Source organism: Stegastes partitus, unplaced genomic scaffold (genome assembly GCF_000690725.1).
Source record: "Stegastes partitus isolate 25-593 unplaced genomic scaffold, Stegastes_partitus-1.0.2 Scaffold976, whole genome shotgun sequence".
Lineage (NCBI taxonomy): Eukaryota > Metazoa > Chordata > Actinopteri > Pomacentridae > Stegastes > Stegastes partitus.
The window spans coordinates 167,748-175,867 of NW_007578707.1; the positions used below are offsets into that span (position 1 = coordinate 167,748).

Genomic DNA, 8,120 nt, shown 5'->3' on the forward strand with positions numbered 1-8,120 from the left:
TGTGTGTGTGTGTGTGTGTGTGTGTGTGTGGCATGCACATGTCGGGGTGTGTCTGTTGTGTGTGTGTGTGTGTGTGCTTGCGTAGGCGTTGTGTGGAAACACCGCAGCAGCGTTTCCACTGATGTGGTCGTTGTACTCAAAGCGAGACTCCAAACCCACCTATCAGGCGAGAGCAGGGCGATGATGTCACACAGGTCACGGAGCGGTAAAAGTGGAAGCAGCAAAGCGAAGCGAGTCGTGTTTTCTCTCTCGCCGCGGCGTCACTGGAAAGTGTTAAAACGAGGTTCTGTCCCCATTACGGGGCACAGCTGAGCTCTGGCCTCCGATTGGCTCACGTCCACGTCATGTGACTCGCAGGTTCCTTCATCGTCACACCTGAAACCAGCGACGAAGGAGGACGCACAGACGCAGCGTCGTAATGAGGAGGAGGCGTCTCCAGTCGGTTTACTCTCTTTTCCAGTCGCTGCTTTCATGTTTGTTTACGAGGTGAAAAAAACACCATCGCCTTCACTTTTCACTTGGTTCTCCGACAGAACGACCCGGCCGGGCGTCAGAAAAGATCGCACTTTAGTTTAAACTTCACGTTGAGAAGCTTTTCAGTCGCTAGTGTTCAGTTTTAGGCCTTTCAGACTGTGTTTACGACTCACCTGCTGCCTTCTGCAGAGTCTAAAGGTTCAGAGACCGAAGCCGCTTCCAGGCAGCCTTTACTTTCATTTCAGTCCGTCCTGATTCAGCTGCTGTTTGCCGTTGTTTACCCGACAACACCACTTGGGTTTAAAGCCACTTTATCAGGTTTATGCTAAGCTACGCCCGTGAGACGCCGTTCAGTCGCTTCACTTTGGTTCTGAATTGCTGTTTTCAGTCACGACAACCCACCAGATTGAGTCTGGGCTCAGAACCTTTAAATGCTTTTCAGTCACTGTTCACTTTCTTTTAGACATTTTTAGTTTATAAAAGCTGCTCGTTTGAGTTGCCAAGATGCAGGTTAACACACCTGTTCAGTCACTTTTCAGCTGCTTTTAGCTTTTGTCTATGCTGCAGAACTACCTAGTTGGGTTTCAAGAACACACCTGTGCACAGACAGAACCTCTCTTACAGCTTTAAGAGTGCAGCGACTGCCTGATGGATCTCCAGCTCTTCTCATGTGCAGCTCTGAAGCTGCTCGTCTTCGGTATCGTCTGTGTTTTCACGTTTCCGGACATTTTCCAGACTCAGACCCGTGACACCTCCAAGGGTCTGAGCTGATTCAGAGCAGCTTCTACGCACCAAACGTCAGAGGAACATGACTGCCAGTGGACTCAGTCGTGAATCAGGACCCCGACGCTCTCGCCGGCTGACTCAGCGGACCTCTCTCAGAGTTTCTCTTGGCGCTGAATTCCTCGGCGCTTCTTGGAAGCGTCACCGTGTCAAACTCTCAGAGTGCCGGTGGGCGTCATACTTGGTGGTTTCTCCTGAATTTGCAGCTCGTTTTCACAACCGCCCAGCAGAACAGAAACAGAACGGATCCGTAGAACCTCAGTACACAACCTAAGACGATCCATGAGAACGCAGGAAAGCTCCGGAGAAAATGAGAACAAACTGAAAGTTCCTGTGTGTGCCAGCAAGCTGCTGATTTAACGTGTCAAACATGACTTTAGGTGGTCGACAGAATAATGTTGCACCGACTTAATAAAAACAAGCTGCAGGGACTTAATGAGGCCGGCTTCGTCAGACTTGAGCTCAGCCGCTCAAGTGTCCAACAGGAGCGTCTGTCACAACGTAGAGCAGTGATAACGGTGCTGCTCAAGTACGAAGCACAACATGGAAATCATTTCATTATATATTTAAGTCATAGAAACGCCTCCGACTGCTTTCACTCAGCCGGGTTGCTGGTTGAACGTCATCTCATCAGGGTTCACAAGTACTGATCAAACGGCAGCTTTTTGAAACCTGCTCGTGAAACCAAATGTTGTCTGACGTGAGGAGAAGCTCGATGCTTCCTGCTGGCCGTTGACCAGCCGGGAAAAGGCCGAGGATTTGTTCTTTAAAAAATAGTCCAAGATCTGCAGGACGAGGAGGCGACACGAGACGCACAACGACAACAAAGACACAAGGAGACACACAACGACAAAAACAAAACACAAGATGACAGAAAAGAGTCAGAAAATGATGGAACAGAGACGAACTGTCCCACAGAACANCAAACAGACACACAACAACTAGAAGAACATCTAAAACAACACAAAGGTGTCAGAGACGAGACAACAGTGTGTTTGTGCGTCACAACTTCACCAGAAATCAAGAGATTCTCCAGCTGATGCGTCAGAATCTAAATATTGACGCACAAATGTGTGAAAAACAGCAGCAGCACAGAAAGGCGTCAGAATCAGGCGATGGTCACGCCGGTGTGTGCAGAGGTCACCTTGGCGTTGTGTGTCTGTGTGCGACGGCGCTGACGGACAGCTTATGTAAAGACGTGTTTTTGTTTGTTCTGGGCGGTGGAACCTGACTCTGCAGCGCCGCCGCTAATTGCTGCTCTGCACAAACACGCTTTGTTCAAACTCAACATTTTGAGCCGGCTTTGGTTTTTCTGTTTAATTTATCGTTCTATTTACGTTCCAAACATGTCTGCCCCGCATCCACCGGAGGAAAGGCGCACAACAGCCTCGGCTACCGACACACAAACGCACTCTCCGTCCCGCTAGCGCCTGTTCAACAGCAGTCGCGGCTGAATTATTCACGCCGGCGTGTAATTGAAGAGTGTTTATGTAATGCGATGTATTTTTGATGACTTGATTTAACGCCACGGCTTCCATCTGCTGCGACGTCTTTATGTAACGTGTGAGAGAGTTTCCCTCCTTCGCTCTGTTTACCAGCTCGTTTACTGTAATTAAACAGGAAAACACAGAATCAGGAGATCAGCGCCGACGACCACGCTGCTGGAAACACAAATAAAGAATCCAGAATCAGTTGGCTGTGAGGCGTCTGGAGAAGAGTCTCGACCGGTTCTTCACCTCTGAGGGCAGCGGCTGACCTTCACCGAGGTTCTTGTTTCTCTGCAGCATGAAGTCCTGCAGCTCTGGAACCAGAACACGAAGCAGGAGAGAGAAGTCAGGAGGCGGAATACAATCAATTATTTGTTATAGAGGAAAACGCAGACACCACAAAGTGACAAAAAGACCAGAAGAAGATGTTAAGTAAACAGGAAGTACCAAAAAACCAGCACAGAGACGGAAACATCAGAGACAGACAGAAAACGAACACAAGGAGACAAAACAGCACAAAGAGACGGAAACGACCACAAACAGGTTCACAATGAGCAAAACAAGCTAAACACAAACGGACACACAACATGGTCCATCATGCAGATGTTCAACTACCTCCATGTCTCCAGATGTTCCACCATCAGCTGGAGATGGTGCGTTCAAGGCCCGTCGGGCGTTTAGGGTTTGTGGCTGATAAATGGAGTCACTTGGATGATGTGTTTGGGGGTTCAACGTTCTCCAGCTTCAGCTCCAGTTCCTCTGGTTCTCTACGGCGTCCATGTTTGTCCTGTACGAGGAACAGGTGAGGTTGTGTGTGTGTGTGTGTGTGTGTGGAGGCTTTTATCCACGTCTTTGATGACGATGTTCAGATCAAACAGTCACTCTGAGGATCAGACCTGTAACACACAGAACGACCCGGAACACACACCGTGGGTCCGCTGGAGAAGCAGAACGCGTGCGTTCGGCTCTGATCACACACACATGTGGGGAACACACACCGGGTCACGAGGTCGCACACACACAGACACACACCTGGACTGACATCAGTGTGCGACCACAACAAGGCGTCGGCTGCAGTCACTTTCTGTGATGACTCAGCAGAGATCAAACACCACTGCGTCACACACACACACACACACACACACACACACACACGGCTGAGGCAGGAAGTGAACCTCTGACGGTTTCTTCTGTTCTGGTTCAGGTTAACCGAAGCAGAACGATGAGACTAAAACTCTCCTGAACGGCAACGAAACCACAAACATGAGAACCGTGAAGTCTCAACCTGAACCCGACACGGCCCTGGCGGCGTTTCATCCTGGAGTAACGGCTCCCATCAGCCGGAATCCACGGACGCCAAACTGTCCCACGGTCCCTGAACACATCACGATCAGGAAAACGACTCGTCGGTTCGTCAGATTCACGTCGTTCCACTTTGTTCTCAGTTTGAGACTCAGACGAGACAAAAGACGCATAAAACCAGAAAAACGCGGCGACCACGAGGCGACGCGCTGAACCAGCGACCCGGTTCTGGTGTTTCCTGGTCGTTTCCATTTTCTTGTGCTGACTCAGCGTGTTGCTCTTTGGGTTTGGTTTTTGTTTTTGTGGTGATTGTGGGTCTATTGTGGTGGTTTGCATCTTAACGTTGTGGTTTTGTGTCTTTTTGTCGTGTTTTTGTATATTTTGTTGTGGTTTCGCATGTTTTGAGGTTGATTTCACATCTTTGTGATGTTTTTGTGGGGATTTATTTGTAATTTGCCGTTTTTGTAGCAATTCAGCATCTTTGATTTCAGACAACGCTGCGCTGGTTCTGGGTCTTAACTGGGTTGGTTTTGTGTCTTTTTGTTGTGGTTTTACGTCTTTTTGTTGCGGCTTTACGTCTTTTTGTTGTGATTTTACGTCTTTTTGTTGTGGTTTTACGTNAAGTAACACTAGTTTTTGGAGGGTTTTTAAAGAGGACGTTTAGAACGAAGCGATTTTGTTGAAGCGTCACAACCCTGAGCTCACATCTGCTTCTTTAGTGAAGACACATCGACCACCAGAAAGCTGAAGGCCTTCGTGCTTCTGGTCGGTGGTGTCGTTTGGACTTCTGGACTCGGACTGTTAATCAAACCTCATTCAGACCCACACTGAATCAGCTGTTGTTCTACTTTATCCTGACTGTGGACTAACGAGACTTTGCTGTACCTAGAAGCCTCATGGTGGTTTTGTTTCCAGAACCGAAGGAGTCGGCAGAAACCGTGTCAGAAGATCAGAGTCAAAACATGTTCAGAGAGACAAAAACACGACGCCAGCGTCGCCCACGTTTAAGAGATGGACGCTAGTTGGTATTTATGTGTTTGATTTCTGGACGGGAGTGACGTCAGGGTGTCTGGATCTAGCTGAACCTGTTTAAGTTCTAGTTTGGAGCTTCAGAGGGCAGAGCAGCAGGTTACTGGGCCACCAGTGGACCGATTATATACAGGGTTCTGAAAATCTCTTTTCATTCTCTCTTCCAGGCGTTTCTCCTGTTTGGAGTTCACATCTGGAGGAGACTCGTCGTTGAGCACCTGGGCTTTCTTTGGGGATTTGCTTCTATATTTACCTGATCGGAGGCTTTCTTGGCACCTCCGGCCGGACGAGGGCAGAACCAGAACACGCTGCAGGGATTACGGATCCATCTGGACGCTGACCCTCAGGACCTCCAGGACAGGTAGACGCTCCCTCCTCTGGCTGGAACAGCAGCCAATCCAGCGTCTGCACCTCCATTCATGCTGATTCTGTACACAGAGAGCGACCAGTGACTCCAACCGGTGGAGCAACAGCGTCCGAGCCGCACTTTGTGCCTTTTTAAGGGCATGAAAGACACAAAACTGCAAAGAATTTCTTTTTCAGTGTCACTGTTTATCTCATTCACTTCTCAGTGAGGTTTCTAAGAGTCACGAGGTCTGACTAAGTGAATGTCAACAGAGAATGTAAAATAGTGGGAAAAACCAGCATTGCATTACAGCAAACACCTTCAGAGGGACTTTTATGTGTTGCAGCTGATTTAAGGTCGACGCTGAGCTCCGAGTGCAGCATAAACAGCCCACTGAAGTATGGATGAGAGCACGACGCCGCATGAATAAATCAAACTAAAACGCTTGTTCGGCGTGTTGACAGTGAAAACAGCACATTAAGAGGCCGACATGACACCGAGCGGCTGATTCAAGTCGGCGCCGAGTCAACGAGTCCAAACAGCACAAACACGACAACAAGCAAACGTCTTCGCCGACGACTCCGTCCTCGTCGCCTCCGACCGCCGACGCTGAACTCGAGCTTCACTGAACAGATCCGTGTGAGGCGGTCTCTGAACAGCTGAAGGAGTGCAGCTCAGGTACGTTCAGCAAACTGCGCTCACGCCGCCCAGCTGGCCTTCAACATGGCCGACGTTCACTGTTTTTGTTCCGCTTTCTTTTTTACAGCCAGAAAACTCTGGTCCTGTGGTTTTTACCAGTTACCATGTTTAATCTGTGGCAGAGTTTCAGAGTAAAATAATCGTAAAGATCTCCAAAGTAATGATATTTTCAGCACATTTAAACACAGTGCACACAAACACAGCACAACCAACAGTTTATTCATTCAGATATTTTACATGGACGTTATTTACAGATTTTTTTTCTTTTTTTTTTTTTTAAAGTCGGCACCTAAATTAATGTTTTTTTTTAATGATTTTACTTGATATTTTCTGTATTTTTTTTCCCAGACTCATCCTGTTTCTTCTTGTTTTTACCATCAACTTCTGAATGAATGCTGTCGTTCTGTCTTTCTAAATCTGTTGAATACAAAAAATAAACTATGTGAAAGCAATTACACATGTACAAGCTGTCAAATAATTATGTTTCAGGCTGATTTAATTACAGTGAGTGTAAATATAAGTATTTTACGGTCACACGCTGTAAAAGAACGAGTCGATGTGTGTAAAGACGATCCAGGTTTTTCCGGGGTTTTTTTTCTTCAAACGTGGCCGGTTCGTTTTTTTTCTAAATTAATACTTTTTTTGTGATTTCACCAGTTACCTGACTGAGTCACGAACAGGAAGTTGTTTACGACACGGTAACACGCCGCTCATAACAAGACCTCCATTCAAAACATGCTGTTTTAAGAAGTAGCGACACATTAGCAGCGACGTGTTTCTGTTTTTATCGAGCTGTTCTTAGTCTCGTGAATAGACAGTCGTGAGCTGTTTTACTTTCTCTTTATCCGTTTAAACAAACACAGGGTCGGTGTCACTCACCACGATCCTGCTGCCGAAGACACCACCGCGGCTAACATTAGCTTAGCTCAGGTAGCTAACGTGAGAACAGAGGCGACTGTTCCAGATTTTTTTCCCACTTTGCACCAGTTGGTTATTTAACGATAGACGCCAAGAGCTGAAATGTGCACATTTATGTTACAATACAGACAGTAATGACGCTGTAGTTAGTTACAGAAAAAAAATCTAAAAAACACATTAATTCAAATTCGACGTACACTAATGCTAACGATCTGAAAAATCATGAAATTTTCAGCTGATTAAAAACCAGCGAGTGTAAATATAGTGAAGCTTTATGGCTGCTCATTGTAAAACAATAATGTGTTATTTGTAAAGATTCACATTTTTACATTATTTGGCCTGTTCTTCTAAATTAATGCGATTTGTGACTTCAATAGATATCTTGCTACGAAACGTTTGAAACGTACGCTTTAAAAACAGCAGAACAACGTGATGTTTAGCAGCGGGCAGCGGCGCAAACGTTCGTACCCTGCAGCCTCGTGGTCGTGGAAACCGTCCCTGGAGCTTCACACAGTCGAGCGTCCAAAAGCCTCCGACTGACTCGGCTGCTTTCCATCGTGTCTCAGCTCGTCTCGGCGCTGCAGCAGCCGAGTCAAAGGTCCCGTCAGCTCGAACGCCCACCGCGGCGGTTTGGCCGGACCGTCCAGCGCTCCACGCCCACCATGACTCGGCAGGACGCTGTGTACACAACAGCTCAGAGTTTAGTCGCTGCTCTCCATCATCACGGTAATCACCATCATCATCATCATCATCATCAGTGTCGCGTGTGTGAGTGCGTTCATCCTCTCAGCTCTGCAGCACTTCTCAGAAACAGCTCCGAGGTTGAGAAACCAGCTGACCGCAGCACCAATTTAGGCCAAACCGCCGTATGCGATCTGTCCAAACATGACAAGGAACAGGGGAAATTATGTGAGAAGCAGCGAGGGTGGGGAAGGGAAAGACAAACTGCAGTTAGGAAACCATGAGGAGAATGATGTGGTTTCACAGCTGGACACTCAGACTGTGTGAGAAACACAAAAACGGCTGCTTTCCCTGGCTGAATAAGGAAGCTCGCAAGGAAAAGGCCAGTAACAATCCACCAG

The 8,120-nt window shown here is 47.5% G+C and overlaps 1 long non-coding RNA gene across 1 annotated transcript in view; it reads right to left on the reverse strand.

Moving 5' to 3' along the window:
- LOC103366773 (uncharacterized) overlaps positions 1-7,601 on the reverse strand; it is an 11,764-nt gene extending 4,163 nt beyond the window's left edge. The window contains exons 1-2 of the long non-coding RNA XR_520687.1: positions 7,507-7,601; positions 5,329-5,503 (exon numbers count right to left, since the gene is read on the reverse strand). This is a non-coding gene — a long non-coding RNA (uncharacterized LOC103366773). The remainder of the gene's footprint in view (positions 1-5,328; positions 5,504-7,506) is intronic.
- Between the last annotated feature and the right edge of the window lie 519 nt (positions 7,602-8,120).